Source organism: Mustela erminea, chromosome 1 (assembly GCF_009829155.1).
Source record: "Mustela erminea isolate mMusErm1 chromosome 1, mMusErm1.Pri, whole genome shotgun sequence".
In the NCBI taxonomy this organism is placed as follows: domain Eukaryota; kingdom Metazoa; phylum Chordata; class Mammalia; order Carnivora; family Mustelidae; genus Mustela; species Mustela erminea.
This window is the reverse complement of record NC_045614.1, coordinates 44,575,889-44,593,083: the sequence shown is the minus strand read 5'-3', so window position 1 is coordinate 44,593,083 and position 17,195 is coordinate 44,575,889. Positions and strand designations below refer to the sequence as shown.

At 38.5% G+C, this 17,195-nt stretch overlaps 1 protein-coding gene and 1 pseudogene across 8 annotated transcripts in view; both read right to left on the bottom strand.

Moving 5' to 3' along the window:
* CNTN4 (contactin 4) overlaps window positions 1–17,195 on the bottom strand; it is a 935,293-nt gene that overhangs the window by 873,131 nt on the left and 44,967 nt on the right. The window lies entirely within an intron of this gene.
* LOC116579803 lies at window positions 10,674–11,437 on the bottom strand (annotated as a pseudogene).

The window sequence follows — 17,195 nt, the reverse complement described above, 5'->3', positions numbered from 1 at the left end:
TAAAGATGAATGGGGATTGCCAAGGGGCATTTCAGGAAAAATAACCACAAGCACAAGGACACTTGCCAATGCGGTTCCACAGTAGAGAACAAAGAGGAGAATGAGAAGATAAACATGGAGAAGAAGGTCAGGTGAAGATCAAGTGGAGTCTTGTACTATGTGGTCTCCAAGATACTTCCAGAGACCACCTTCAGAAAACAATAGCTTTTAGCAACCTCTAAAAAACAAAATTACTTAAAAATAGTTCCCAGTCAAATCAGTGAAAAGAAGGATCTGGGTTCTATAATATATTGTGGGGGTATCCTCTAATGCTCATCACCACTCTTCTGAGTAGCTGATCCTTGGAGACCCCAACTCACAAAAGTTACCTCCCAGGTACAGATAATCTGTTTGTACATCCTATGGCACCAGGTGCCCCGCTTCCCCATAAAAGGCACACAGCCTCTATCTTTAGAAAGTGATGAATCTGGTATCTGAGGCAAATCTGCATTGCTATATGGAAATTACATAATGCAAGCAGGTAAGCATTAGGAAAGAGAGAGAGAGAAAGAGAGAGGTGGGGAATTCAAGTTTAAAATCAGCTTTCTAAACATAATGAGAAGACTATGTATAAGGCTTACTGTATTACGAACCCTAGCTGCTTATGGAAAAAAAATCTTTCAGAGGAAAAACAGTTAAATAAAAATGACTGGCAGGGTGGTTGAGTTATGGACATTGGGGAGGGTATGTGCTATGGTGAGTGCTGGGAAGTATGTAAGCCTGATGATTCACAGACCGGTACCCTTGGAGCTAATAATACATTATATGTTAATTTTTTTAAGGTAGTTAAAAAAAATAGACCAAAAAAAAAAAAAATGATTGGCAAGATGCCAAAGTGTAAGACACCAAAATACTTAAATTTTGAGAAAGTACTTAAACAAAGAAAGAGACAGGTGATGAAAAAGATTTTGTTATTGTCAGATTTGGGACACTGAGGGTTTGTTTTTGTTGTTGTTGGTTTTTTTTGCCATTTATCAAATCTATTTACCATGAGCAGGACTTTTTTCTCTGGACAGTCCCATACAGATAGAGATTCTAGTGATTTAATTTCCTCTGTATTTCTTGCTCTTTCAGGGATCACACAGAGGATGATTAAATGGCTTTTCAGTATTGTTTGTTAAATTTGACTCTTCCCACGAATTGGGGGCAATTCCCATGGGAACCTCTGGATGTGGTATAAGAGCAAAACAGATCACAATCATTTGAGTCTTTACTGAAAGCACAGTTGACAAAATACTTTATTCACCACTTCCATAGGATGAATTCACTAGTAAATATATAAATATATTTAAATCTAAGGAAGTAAAAGTCTGTCTTGTTCTTCCCACATAAAGATCATAGAACCTTTTCCAATTTAAAAAAAAAAAAAAAGTTATTTTGCGTAGAAACTCACACAAGGACATTACACCAGAAACTGTGTCTAATGTGTTTAACCCTCTTCCCACATAAAGATAATGGAACGTTTTCCAATTTAAAAAAAAAGTTATTTTGCATATGAACTCATACAAGGACACTATACCAGAAATTGTCTCTAATGTTACCAGCAAAATAGGCCAGGGTCACTGGAATGGTTCAGAGTGGAATGGAATTTTTTTTTTAAAGATTTTTTCTTTATTTATTTGACAGACATAGATCTCAAGTATGCAGAGAGGCAGACAGAGAGAGGATGAAGCAGGCTCCCTGATGAGCAGAGAGCTCGATGTGGGGCTCAATCCTAGGACCCTGAGATCATGACCTGAGCCGAAAGCAGAGGCTTTAACCCACTGAGCCACCCAGGCGCCCCCCTTCCTGCAGTTTTAAATACCATCAATACACCAGTAACTCCTAAATTTCTATCTCCAGGCCAGACCTCTTCTGAACTTCAGACTCTTATATCCAGCTCCCAATTTCACGTCACTGCTTAGATACTCCACTGGTAAACTACTGGCATAAAACTGTATGACAGATTGCCACAAAACTCAGTGATTTTAATAGCATCCATGGATTCTCATAGATCTGCAGGTCAGTCAGGGTATGAAGATCTAAATGGGTGCAGCGGGCAGCTTCAAGGTGTTGGTCTAGTTCTACTTAGCTGGGGTGGATCTGCTTTGCTTGCGCTCATGTACATGGGAACCACATCAGATGTGAACAACTACCCAGGGGGAGCTCTTCTCATGATGAACACATCTCAGTCTCCCATTCCATCTCACCTCTAAGGATCCACTGGCCAAAGCCAGTCACACTGCAAAGACTAGTCAGGAGGAGAGATACACTGTGCATGGGCACAAGGAACAATAACCACCATGTATAACAGATGTCTCTCACTTTGCATATCCAAACCTCACCCAGTCCTAACCTACTCCAACCATAGTCTTTCCCATACTAACCAACTTATCAAAGCCAAATGCTCAAGGCATCCAGGACCCTTCTTTCCTTCCCACTCCACTTCCAGAAGCCTTCAAGACATATTCAGAATCTAACAGTCTTTCCATCTCTACTAACACAGTGTATGAGCCACCAGAATGTGTCCTCTGGCTTAGTACATTATTCTTCTGGCAGGTAATCCTGCCCCTAACCCCCCAGTGCAGCCAATTCCCCTTAATTTACTCCCCGACATTACACACAAACAGTACTTCATTTCATTCAGGCTCAGATGAAACACTAATTGTTTAAAGGCTTTACGTGGCATCACCTCTTATTATCTACACAGATCTATTTTCCACTGCTCTCTATCTCTCTTAATCACTCTGTTTTACTCATACAGGATTCCCTCAGACTTTCTGAACAAGCCAAGCTTGCTACCTATGGCTTTTGCACTAGCTCTTAGCTATGCCCAGCAATTTCCTCTCCTAGATAGCCGCGTAGCTAACTTCCCTAGCTCCTTCAATATTTTGTTTAAATGTCACCTGTTTTATGAGGGCTACCTTGACCTCACTATTTTATACTGTAGCCCACCCACCCCACACTCCCAACACCCCCATACATGTTTTTTTTTTTTTTTGTTTCACTGATCTGCTAATATTCTACATAATTAACCAATTTAACAGGCTTGCTTATTGTCTGCCCCTCCGACCTCACTCAAATACCATCCACCTATCCAGCCTGACAATGTAAATGTCTTAAGGAGGAAAACTATTTTTTTTCACTGGTGTACATCCCCAAACATCTTCAACATCTAGAAAACTGCAAAAAATGAATTTTCACTGATAATCATTTTCACCCAAACAGAGTTCCTTCTTGCCCTGAAGCCCTGCCATTTACTGTTTCTTCCGCCTGGGACCTTTTTTACCCAGGTGCTTTCCCTCTCACCATTCAAATCTCTTGACTACACACCACTTCCTCACAGAGGTCACCCTTGGTCACTTCATGTAAAGTACACCCCTTCCTTCCTGCCTCTTTGGCCCATTTTCCTGTTTTATTTTATTCATCATACTTACACATTTTCAAAAATAACCTATTTATTTGCTTGTTATTATCTGTCTTCTATGAGATTGAAAGGACCATGAGAACAGAAACTTGGTTTATCTTACTCATCACTGCCCCCTCAACTCAGCGGTGGCTACTGGGCTAGAACTAAACACACACAGACACAGACACACACACATACACACTTGTTTAATAAAGGGCCTCCCTTAAAGAGGAGGCAAAACAAATCTTGTCCACCTAATGTAGAAGAAAAATGATAACTACACTGAAGGGAGGGCAAGCTTTAAGAAATTAAATAGAGGGAACATGAGTTTTGTGGTTAAACAGAATGTTCCCAAGTTCAATCATCCTTAAAAGCTACAGGAGAGTGCCCTACTCTTCCAAGATAAACATGCTTGAGAACTACTTTAAGAAAATAATGAATACTGCTATGCTGCAAATAAAAAATAAATCAAAAAAATTTAAAATAAAACTACCAGATGACCCAACAAAAAAAAAAAGAAGAAGAAGAAGAAGAAGAAAACCAAGAAAAATCAGCTTCTGGTGCTCATTTTAGGTTAACCAATTTCCTCAATAGGAAAACATGCATAAAATGAACAAACAAGTTATCTGATGTTTCAAATGATTAAGTGCAAGCTGAGATAACTTTGAAGTAGTTGCTATCTAGTCTCCAGGAGAAGATCTGTAGCCTAATAACCAAACCATCCCTCAGACACAGACTTCTCCATCAAGGGGGAAGAATCAGAAAGACATGTCCTACACCTGGGTGTCGCTATTTGCAATTTCAAATTTCCAAAGAAGCCAAGGAAATGAAGAGATTCCAATTTTCCAAGAATGTTAAAAAACAGTTATGTCAAGAATTAGTTTAAGAGGGGTGCCTGGGTGGTTCAGTGGGTTAAAGCCTCTACCTTCGGCTCAGGTCATGATCCTAGGGTCCTGGGATGGAGCCCCATGTCAGGCTCTCTGCTCTGCAGGGAGCCTGCTTCCCCCTCTCTCTGCCTGCCTCTCTGCCTACTTGCAATTGTTATCTGTCAAGTAAATAAATAAAATCTTAAAAAAAAAAGAATTAGTTTAAGAATACATGACAAATAACAACTGACATTTAGCTGGTATTTTTCTTACTATTTTCTTGCTTATTAAAACAAGTTAAAAATGTTATAAATACTTGCTGGGGGGAGGGAGGACAGACGAGGGTGGTGAGGATATGGACATTGGGGAGGGTATGTGCTATGATGAGTGCTGTGAAATGTGTAAACCTGGCGATTCACAGACCTGTAACCCTGGGGATAAAAATACGTTATATGTTTATTTTTAAAAAAATAATTAATTAATTAAAAAAAAATTTTTTTAAATGTTATAAATACTCCTAATTCTTATGGTAAATGCTTCTTCAAGGGTAATGCCAATTTATGAGGTGCTTACAATGAGTTGAGTATGGTGCTCAGCACTTAGTAGATATTGGCTGGTAAATGTACGTGAATCAACAAACTCATTATTTTCTCAGTTCTAATCTTGCATATGTCCAACTGCTTTATAAGATAAAAAATAAAAGGCTACCGCCACTTCATTCCAAATTCAATTTGTGCTGAGACTCAAAGGTTTGTCTGACAATCATGTGGAAATTCTTTTCAGTTATTGGACTAGCATGGGTCAGGCCCCTGGTTATGCTGTCACTGTGACAAAGTGAAAACATGTTAAGTCTACTATGTAACCTACAAGGCAGATGGTTCTTGCTATTTTACTAAACACTAAAATAATTTTATATTATGGAGAACACCCTCTGCATCAATCTGTATAAATTTATGCGTTACTGTTGTAGGAGCCCTGAGCAGGCTGCCCCAAAATGTGCCACTTTGGCATAAAGATTATTTACAGTTAAAATGATAAAAACCAAGCACACGTAGGAAAGGTGTTCTGCCCACCCCACCCCACCCATCACTACCTGAATTTACACAGAAAAGGAGAGCCTACAACAGAAAGAGAAGTATTAACAGAGGCCCCCTCACCCACGGAACCTATCTGCATAACAGGGCAACCTTGTTTTTCCAAATATTTCCTCTCACCTTCCTGCTAATGAGTTTTCTCCACTATGCCTCTCCTTAGCTCATATAACCCTCATCGTCTTTGGAATTTCATGTCTGTGTGGATTCCTTGTATGTAGGCCTACTAATTTGATTTTCTCCTGTTAATCTGTCTCATGTCAATTTGATTCTAAGTCAAGCAACAGGAACCACATGGCAGAAGAAGGTCTTCCTCCAGAACAGTTGGCATTGTCAGCAGGATATTTAACTTGCTGGAAGCCATTCACCCCAGATGCTGCTGCAGCTGAGAGATTCTTGGGACATCTAACAAGCAGCTGGCAGAAGGTGACATTTCTCACCACTAACCTCCCTGGAATCTCTATCTGCTGAGTCCTAAGGAGTGAGAATGGTGAGAGTCCTCTTCTATCTAAATTTAGATTAACAGGAGAGAAAATATTTGTGGAACTAGTTCCTTGGACCTAGAGATTCTTTGGTTAAATATGGCAGAGTATTCTTCAGTTACTGATCCATTCCCTCCCAGACGTGGTCTTTGTATTTTTTTGTCTGTGTCATTTGATGCACACAAGAGGTACAGGCTGCTGCTAAGGGACATCTTGGAAGCCAAAGCCACGAAACTGGTGGGCAAGACTTGAACACTTAAGAGCTAGTAGAGCTCTTATCACCTCAAGATTTCTGTGATAGGATAAGTTGGTCAAAGAACAGGTTAGATTGATTGAACATAGGTCACCTGCCAACCACAAGAAAACTTCAAGCATCTGAGGTACACTATAAACCAACACAGTCTCCAGCCCTGTGGCATATCCCTCATAGGTATTATTGTGGTTCCAAGAAACCTGAGGCTTGGCCAACACTTGATGTGCATGTATCATCCTTTTGTCTTGTTCTATGTCTTAAGAGCCTGGCTTTGTGGCTTTGAGAAAATTCTCTTTAGTCTCCACCATTAGGAGTGCACTTTGGTGGTCAGACAGGGGGGTCGTACTGACTCTCTCTCTCTCTTTCCTTCTGTCTGTCCCACCATGCCAGCTCTTGGGGGTGTTTGTCATGAGAGGTTCCAACCCATAAGAAACTTTGTTGTTTGTTAGTGCTGGAAAGTCCCATTCCAGTATTATCTACCCAGTGTCACAGATTAGCAGGCCTGTGACTGGAGGCATCTCACAATTCTGTAGGAGACAGCATTTTTACCACACCATCAGTGTCTCTGCCAGGAACATCTTCGCTTTCTTAGACAAATTTTGGGAATCAACTTTTGGATCATGGGGCTGTATCACCTATGCCCTCTTTGGTCTTTGGTTCAGCCATTAAGGCTTATTGATTTGCGTTGCTACTAGATCTTCTTGTCATTGGCCAGACGATGGATCCTTTAAGTTAGCTATATTTAAAAGAAAATATTCTTTATAGAGAGCTCTCAGTTGTCTTAGTAGTATAATGGCTGGTCTTAGGGACTTAGGGACTTCTTTGACAAGATAAAATCACAAAAATTAGGCTTAAGACTTAGAAATAAATGTCCACATCTGATGTATATTTCCATTAAAATCTGACCTCATCTGTCTGTTTTAATATACCTTTCCCTATAAGATTTACAAGGAGCACTCAGCCCTAATCTCTAGGTTCAAAGTGTACAGGTTGTTCATGTGAATGCTGAAAGCCCGGGAAATAAATTTAACAAAAGCACCAGAGAATGGCAATAGACTTGCTTTTCTCCTACCTTTCAGGCACTGATAATGGCTCTGCCAGTCTTGGGCATTCAGGGGCAATGCCCTTCACAGGTGTATCCTAGACTGCCCACTGCAAAAGAATTTGTATCCCCTGGACAGTAGCAAAATATTTTAAAGTATAAGCCCTTTACCTTCACTTTTCAAAGAGCCTACAAAATTCAGGAAGAAATTTAAAAGGTTAATGACTTATTTACTACCTTTCCACCAGAGGAAAAGGTGACCAAAATTTCTTTTTTTTTTTTTTTTTTTTTTAAAGATTTTATTTATTTGTTAGAGAGAGAGATACAGAGCGCAAGCACAGGCAGACAGAGTGGCAGGCTAGAGGCAGAGGGAGAAGCAGGCTCCCTGCCGAGCAAGGAGCCCGATGTGGGACTCGATCCCAGAACGCTGGGATCATGACCTGAGCCGAAGGCAGCTGCTTAACCAACTGAGCCACCCAGGCGTCCCCAAAATTTCTTAATCCCTCCCATAAATGATCTGTGAAAGACCAAGGACTAATAGAAGCCAAGGTCAAATTAGAAGGCTTTTATTGAAATGCTTTATACAGATAAAGTCTTCTGATCACAATTTTAGTTAAAAATCTCCCTACTATAAAGAAATGTATTGTCAGGCTCTCTTCTCAGGAGGGAGCCTGCTTCCCCCACTCTCTCTCTGCCTGCCTCTCTGCCTACTTGTGATCTCTGTCTGTCAAATAAATAAATAAAATCTTTTTAAAAAGAAAGAAAAAAATGTATTTAAAAAGGCAGAGCACCTTTCTTGAATCTGCTAGGTTTTTATTACTTTTAACTCAAAATAATCTTTATGCCAAAGTGGCACATTTTGGGGTAGACTGCCCTGGGCCCCTTCACTGTTCTTTAAAAAAAAAAAAGGGAGCCTAATTACATTTGTAAGTATAGATTAAAAATAAACATGATCTATAGTAGCATCTACATAGCATGCTATGTTGGAGACATCAAATAGAATTAAAGAATAGCAAGCATTTCTCTTGGTCTAGGACAATGACATTCTCTAACTATGAAGATCTTTGTCTTCATCATATAAACCTGAGGTGCTTTTAAAGTACAGCAGTAGTAACTCTGAGACAGTGGGACATCTGAAATAAATATATATATATATATATTTGACATATATATATATATATATCTCAAAATGGTAATTTAAGGTCAAGTGACACACTTCTCAATATAACCCTCTACAGACTAAAAGTTGTCACTGAACTTGCCATGATATAAGTTCTGTATTAGGCATTTAAATAACCAAATGCAGGGTTCAGAATAAAATAAAATAAACCACCGTATAATATCCTGCGAGTTTTACAACACTAGTACTCTTTAACCAAACTTGAAGGCCACTATAAGGCAGATAAAACATTTCTAAAATGATATACTAATCTAATCAATGACTCCAAAGCTTGACACAGTGTGAAATCTGCCCAGTTTACTCTAAATTACAAAAACAATTCTCTCAGATTAGAGCAGAATCAATAAAATATACTGAACTCAATGCAACTGAAGAAAATCTACAATAATTTAGTATTTGAGATTGCAATAAGAAAATGAATAGACTCACTAAATAGACACCACAAAAAAAAATTAAAAATTACTGGAGGAAGGAGGTATAATGTTTAATTGGCACCCAAAGGTAACTGGCTAAAAAATATTAAATATGTATTCCACAGAAAATTACATTTGCCCTTGACTTTTGCTTCTCTTAGATTCACTTGTTATTAATATATCCTAACACAGTATAAATGCCACATATTGGAACTGTCTCAAGGTATATAGTTATATGGAAGGAGAGATATTAACATTCACTGACTCATTTAATTCCATCATCATCTGATAATTACTAAGTCCATTTATCAAGCCTCATAAGACTTATACAAATGAGATCATTTTACCCTACTGCCCTAGCCCAAGAAACAGTGTATATTTAAAGCCAAAGTTGCAGAATTGCTATTAGTCCTACTATGATTTCTCTGAATTATCTTCAGGGATATAACCTACCCACTTATCAGCTGTAGGGGACCCATGAAGTATTTCCAACTGAGACAGACTGCATATGCCTTGAGATATGAAGAAAAAAGACCTTAGGCATTATGAAATAAATCAGACAGAGGAAGACAAACACTATATGGTATCACTTACATATGTGGAATCTGAAAAAGCTAAACTCACAGAACCAGATACTAAAATGGTTACTGGTGGCTGGGATTGAAAAATGGTAAGATGTTGGTCAAAGAGTACAAACTTCCAGTTAGCAGATGATCAAATTCTTGGGATCTAAAGCACATCATCGTGATTACAGATAACAATACTGTTTTGTATACTTGAAAGTTGCTAAGACAGTAAATCTTAAATGTTCTCTAAATGGAGGTGTTAGTTAACACTACAGTGTTAATGATATTGCAATATATAATACACCAAGTCAACACATTGTACATCTTAAATGTTGTCAATTATAGCTCATTAAAGCTATAAAGAAAATGAAAAACAATAAAATAGTCAATTATATTTTTCTATAAGTTTGACCATTTATTTCAAATGTGTTTGTACAGTTTGGAGATGATATAAACAACACAATGGACAGGTCTATAGATAAAGTTGATATTAAAAAGAAAAAAAGGGAGAAAAGAGAGGGAGAGAAGGAGGGAGGAAGGAAGGAAGGAAGGAAGGCAGTCAGGCAAGCAAGCAAGCTGGCCATAGCAGGTAGCTTCAGAAAAATCAATGTCAATGGAATAATATGGGAGTTAATGCAGGATCAATTTGAAGAATCACAATGCAACAGGCAGCTCTGACATGGAATCTGAAAGCAAGAGATTATTTATTAATGTGTAGGGATGGACTAGAAGAAGGCTACTCTAGGTAGAAAAAAAGGAAAGGCACAAAGACTAGAAATTGTGAGACTCATTTAGGGAAAGAAAGGTCCTCTTGTTTGATCAGAGCAATACATGTAAAGTAGAGACTATAAAGGAAATAAAGCTCCAAAGGTAGGCTAGTTCTGTTTTTCACAAAGACTCCAAATCAGGCTAAGGAACGTATGACAAATATGAAAGATAGCAGTGAGTCAGTGAAGGATGTTGAGGTGGGGAATAACATGATTAAAGATTTGACTGAGAAAGACCTTGCTGGCACCTACAAAAAATGGGCCAGCAAGGCTAAAGAGTGAATGCCAGGAAAAATGTCTTAAGAGATGTTACAAAAGGTTGTCATAAAAAAATACTTAACAAATACAAGCAGTCATTTCCATTCATAACACATAAAAATTAATGAGCCCCTAGATTCTGTTCCTGTTTCTGGATTACTTAACATTGGCCTGTTAAAACTGATACAAGATTTTTTTTTTTTTCCAGAAAACTTTTTTCAACTTGTTTTATTTACAATGCCAACTTTTAAAAGGTCATTGAACTAAAGTTAACTAGACAATAAACTAGGCAGAAATCGCTTTACAAAGAGAGGGAAAGCCCAAAATGCCACCTTCTACAGAGAACTCACAGTTCAGGTTTATTTAGAGCAAAGAAAAAAAACTTTTGATCGTACTAGAAGAAACTCAGCCGTAAGTCTGGAATCTGTACTCAAACTACACATGCAAGGAGGACAATATTCTGCTTAAACAACTGATTCGCTGCTGCCATTTGTCTACTGTGTGTCTGATATTAACAATTATAAACAGAGCAGTGCAACTCGTATTTGGAACAATCCTTACAGTGTTACAGTGTCAGGCATAACATTTCACTTCTCTTCACACCACTGGTTCTCTTTGCGTACCTGGGCTTCCTCTTCTTCAGTAAAGTCATTTTTGATATTGAAGGTCTTGCGGATCTCCTCAGGAGTTTTCCCCTTGATCATATTGGCAACAGTCTTGCATGTAACATCAAGCAAACCTTTGATGTCTAAGTAGTTCGCAGCCAGAATAAGTTCAAACAGTGTTCCTTGGTCAACTTTCAGGAATTCTTGGTCCCAAACTGGGATATCATCTGTCCGCTTTTCTTTGTTCTCATCATCCTCAGGAGGAGGGGGGTCATCCTTGTGATGGGTGCACCACTGAATGACCTTTTTTAATATTGCTGCATTAACATTTGGTAGAGGAACTGGATCATCATCTCCTTCATCGTCCATTCCCAAATCTTCCAACATGGTCTTGAGTCACAGACTGTTTGGCGATTTCAACATCAACTTCAACTATCTCTCCATTGGAACTCTGCAACTTAATTGAGGGCATGGTGCTAGGTCTCAGGCCGACTGCGGGTCGGAGGCTGACAAAAACACAACGGTCTCCGGGATGTGGGGAGAAGAGCGGAGAACAAGGCCACTACCAAGATTTTTTTTTTTTTTTTTTTTTAGTTTTGTTTGTTTGTTTGTTTTTATTGATTTTTATTTTTTAAGATCAAGATATGAAAAAGAGAGCTAAAATCACAAGTAGTAACAAAATCCAATAGCATGCTGGAATGCCCAAAGACCTAGTCATTTTCTGTCATACTATGGAATGCTAATTAAAAAACAAAAGTGTGAGGGGTACCTGGGTGGCTCAGTGGGTTAAGCCTCTGCCTTTGGCTCAGGTCATGATCCCAGGGTCCTGGGATCGAGCCCCGCATCGGGCTCTCTGCTCAGCAGGGAGCCTGCTTCCTCCTTCTCTCTCTGCCTGCCTCTCTGCCTACTTGTGATCTCTCTCTGTCAAATAAATAAATAAATAAAATCTTAAAAAAAAAAAGTGTGAACCCTAAAGGCAAAAGAAATCGGATATTTACTGACTATTTTGCAACCTCCTGGGGAAGTACTGAGTATCACCATTTGATTGATTGATAGGTGACACATAACTAATACATATCTGGTAGGGACTAAACACCAGTTTCTGAATGAAAAACCAACTCATTTTCTATCTATCACACCACACCTGAACAAACTATTAACTGCATGTCATGATTCTAAAAGACTTATAAAATACTGTGGGTGGCTCCTGACCACCATATATTTTGAAATGGGATAAAACAACAGTATCAATGAGCACTGACTATACCAAGGATAACCAATGTTTTATGAAATATTAGTCATATATACGTATTTATTCTTACTGGTATATTTAAAGGGATGGTATTTAGGGGTGCTTGGCTGGCTCAGACTGTGGAGCATGAGACTCTTGATCTCAGGGTTGTGAGTTGGAGCTAACAGTCAGTGTCGAGCTGAAATATAAAATCTTTTAAAAAATTAAAAATAAAAATAAATAAGGGATGGTGTTTATTTGCCACTATAGTAAAATAAGTTTGAAAGCTACTGTACTTACAACAAAATCCTCAAACAAGACATAGGTAGACATTACTAAGCTTACTTTTGGAAATAAATTTTTAGTCCAATCCAAAATTCTGGCAGTAATTACTCTAAGTATTATTCCCCAAAGGCACAATCAAGAAAATCAATAATTAATATGAATTCATGGCCAAGTACTTGATTTCTAGAACACTATCAAATATAAAATAGACATCATAATAAAATAATATAGCAAGTTCACCTGTTTGCCAGATGACTTTTAAATTTAGATACTATAACTACTTTCTTAATTATCAAATCTCAAATAAAAGTGCTAAAGAAAAAAAATTGATGTCAACACCATTTTTTTAAAATATAAGATACATTCTAGTATAGGGATTAAAGCATCAAGGGTTGGTGTCCCAGGCTACGATAATAGGCTGTATGACGTTAGTCAAATTACTTATGCTTTTATGCTTTTAATCCTCAAATATCCTTGCACTGATAGTGGAAATGATAATACTATTCACTATATAGTCTTGTGAGGAGGATAATGAGAAACTGTATGTAAAGTGTGGAGTGAGAATGCCAAACACTTAGAAAATGTTCAACAAATATGACTTGAAACTGCATTTCATGTTTAATGGTTGGTATGATTAATTTATGCAAAAAGCCAATTGCTGTTTTCAGTAAGTCTCATAACAATTAAACTGAACATGAGACAAATGAATCACAGAAGCTCAAGTTCTGAGGATATTTTAGCATTATTCCTGATTTTTTCCTAATTTGTCTTTTCTTTCCTGTCAGTCTTCCCACTCTCTGTTAACTTAGAAAAATTAAAAGCTCTATCTTCCCCTTGCCACAGTATTGTGTTTTATAGGATTATTTCCAAGCCTCTAAGGGGCAGAGCCTCCAGTCTCTGTTCTGAAGGATTAATGGTAGAACAGGGAGTGAAGAAAGATGTAATGTGACAAGGTCAGAGTTGCTAGGTCAGCAACATGACCAACTGTACCTCGAAATTCCCTAAATGGGTTCAGATCACCACGGTGTGATAAATGTGTGGGCTGCTTTGTAAAGAATTGCTTAACAGTGATTTATTTCTAGGAGAAAACAAAATGACACCAGAACTAATTTGATGAAGTGACAATAGAACACAGATTTTAGTTGTGGGTCAGAGACTCTCTTCACCCTTCCACTACCGTATGTCCAAATGAGCACAGGAAATGTGAGGCTGAAAACTACTCTGTTTGGGGAAACAATTATGAGAAATAAACCCAGAACATCAGAGATAACCTCCATCTGCACATCTACTCTCATGAGACCCACCCCCCAAAATGGTTTTAATCAGCAGTGCTTTCCTAGGGAAGGAGAGAGGATGTATATCATGGTGTAAAAGCCTTATGGTGGTGTCTTATCTTCCATGCATATGTATTCCTGCTTATATAAATAAAATAAATCTGGTATGAACAGGGTGACTTCAGTGTTGAGAAATCTGTCCCAGGAAATGCTGGGCAGATTTTTCTCTCTTAACAAGAGGATACCAGGTGTGTCTGGCTGGCTCAGTCTGTACAGCATGCAACTCTTGATCTCTGGTTTTTTAGTTTGGCCCTATTCTGGGTATAGAGCTCACTTAAAAAATAAATTAATTAAACTGAATTAAAAATACTTAAATACAAGTTTTTAAAAATTGTTTATTTTTAAATATTTAAATATTAAATTATTTAGATATTAAATAATTTATTTTTAATATATATAACCAATATGTTATTAAATAAATTATTTAAATGTTAAATATTTAAATATTTAAAAACAAACGAAGGATACCATACCAGTCAGGTACTCACTACCTTGTTTAACTTTAGGTCCTCAATCCCAGGTTTAAGAAAGAGAATTAACACCAGAAACTGGAGCCAAGAAAATGAATAAAACACAACCCAGATCCTCAACAATCCTGTTGCCATGTGGGAAGAAGGGAATCAACTATTACAGGTAATCAAATGTCACACATACTTCCACAACCACACTTTACCCCTGCCTATCCCAAACTCCTTGAACAATGTGTACAACCAAGGCTAAAGAACTTTCTACAATGGGAACCATTTTTCAGAAAAGTGCCTTTCTCTTCTAAAATCCCTATGAAAACCCACAAAGTAGCCACAGATAAAGTGAAAATCATCAGAATTATCACAGAAGTTGTCTACATGAAAGTTTTCAGGTAAAAGGAACTTGTGACTTCTCTATCTAGAGGAGAGGAGTAATTTTAGGCTGGAAGCTAAGATCTCGAGGGTCCTAAAGAATCCCAGGGCCTTGCACGAGGGTTATTGTTGAAAGAAAAAAAGAGAAAGAGAGAGATTGCACTTTGTTTACAGCTGATTCTAGTTTATCTGAATCAAGCTGTAACTCAAAAAAGGGGGGCTCAGAAACCCTATTTCCCACTCATACCATTCACTACACCAGCACAAGTATAATACATCAGAAGGTGTAAAAGTAACCAAAATATTATGGTATAAATCAACTTGCATTAGCCATTGAAATTAGTCATGGCTGCCTTTAATTAGCACCTTTACCTTTAATGGCTCATCACGATGCAAGATCTCAGACTCCAAAGGACATAGCACATCCTTTTGGTTCCTGATTCTGCACTTAGTAACAATAGAACCTTGGGTAATCACTCAACCATGAACTCATTTTCCCCTCCTATAAATCAAAGATAATAATAGCTCAAAGGTTTGTGAATTAGTTGAGTGAGTGTAACTAAATGACTGGGAACAATGCCTACCTAGTACATAGCATGCACTTAACAAATAATAGTTATTAATAAAATTGGCAAAGTGGTATAATAGAGGAGTTAAAATTTAGAATCATAATCTGGGTTCAAAATTACACTCTAGAAAGGGACATCACTAAGATGGCACATAGATCATCCCTGACTTCACTCTCCTTTACAAGAACAACTAACAACTCTATAAGAACAAGACATCACTGAGAATTCTGGCACATGATGATGAGACTGAAGCTTCCCTCCGCATCTTGCATCACAGAGACTGAGACTGCATTAGAAGGGTAAGAGAAGCAGCTACACACTGACAGCACCATGCCAAAAAGTTTCCCTTGAGCCTCCAGTTCCCCCAGTGGGAAGAGAGAGCCAGGGCAGACAAACGTCCCTGTCCTGACCCCAGTAGTGTGGGTCACTTTGTGAGAACCACTACGCTGATCTTGCCCCATGAGGATACAAGGGAACCTGCGGTGCTCAACCACTGGGAATCTGACTGTGAGAGAAAAGGTGGAGAGGGGGCTACAAAAACCAGCACATGGACTTTGTCAGACTGAATTTATATCTGCAGTCAAAGTAGTAATTCTAACCAGCATTTCTGCTTATTTATAGAACCAAGTCAGGGATGCACTCTGACAAGGAAACTTGGCAGAGTACAAATATGACTGATCTGGATCCTCAAACAAGAGTTTTGCTGGCCCTTGCACCCAGTGTGCCCACATCCAGATAAGGAGCTGAATCCCAGCCCTTCCTGATGTGGAGAGTGTTTTCTGGCCCCATTCGACCAGAAGGTCTGGTGATAAATCCTAGATGTTGTGCAAAATAGCAGGCAAGAAGTAGAACAAAACTCAGGCCAAGAAGTAGAACAAAACCAGTGGCTCTGTTCAGTTAGGGAACAGGGAGTGCATGTGAGCTTGAGTTAAGACAACAAACAAAGAGCTCTACAGGCTTTAGAACTGCTTCTCCTGCTAGGCCCAAGCAGAGACTCTAATTCATAGCCATGCTCATTGCTAAATACAACATTCACCCTATCTGACCAGGAAACCCAACCATGGCACATGGAAAGCCACATAGTCCATTCAACAGCCCTACTTTCAGTGGCACTCCAACAGAAAGTATAGCTTGTGGCTTCCCCCACTTGCAAAACAAAACTGGTGGCCTCATCTGACCAAGAAGGAAGGATGCACTTTTGGCCTGAATGGGGTTCTCAAAATATCCAGGCCTTGGGTTTTGTCCTGTTGCCCTGCAATGGGAGAAAAGCTAATTCACAGATCTATCAAATACTGAATATAATACAGTCCCAAACATCTAACAAGTCTGAATAGAGGCAGCATCAGAGTATATCCTACAGCTTCACTTGTGCAGGAAACCAGCCAGCAGTCTTACCAGCTGTTCTCAGCCAGAAGCACAGCCCCCCTCCTCATTCTCAGAGGTAGAAATTGCCTCACCTAAAAATAAACCCTAATAGTAAGCCCCACCTACCCAAGGACAAGATCTGCAGACATGCCTAAAACACAAAATGACCTGACTGGTGATAAGCTGTCTGTGTCATAACAAACCTGTAAAGTCTAGAAGAGGAGTCCAAGTACTGAGATGCACAGATACCAACCTGATTTAACCAAAGATCATGAAAAATTAGGTATACATGACACCATGCAAAGAAAAATAATAAAGCTCCAGGAACTGACCTAAAGAAATGGAGATCTACGAACTTTCAGACCAAGATTTCAGAGTAATCCTCTTAAGGAAATATAGAGAACTACAAGAAAAAATAGATAACTAAATGAAATTAGGAAAACCACCCTAAACAAAATGAGAAATTTGACAGGAAATATCGACCATTCAAAAAATAAAATAAGTGAATAAAAGAACTCAACAGAGTTTCAAAGTAGACTTGATCATGTAGAAAAAGGATTCAGTTGCCTGGAGAATAGGACATTGGAAATTACCCAGTCAGAGGAACAAAAAGAAAAAAAAA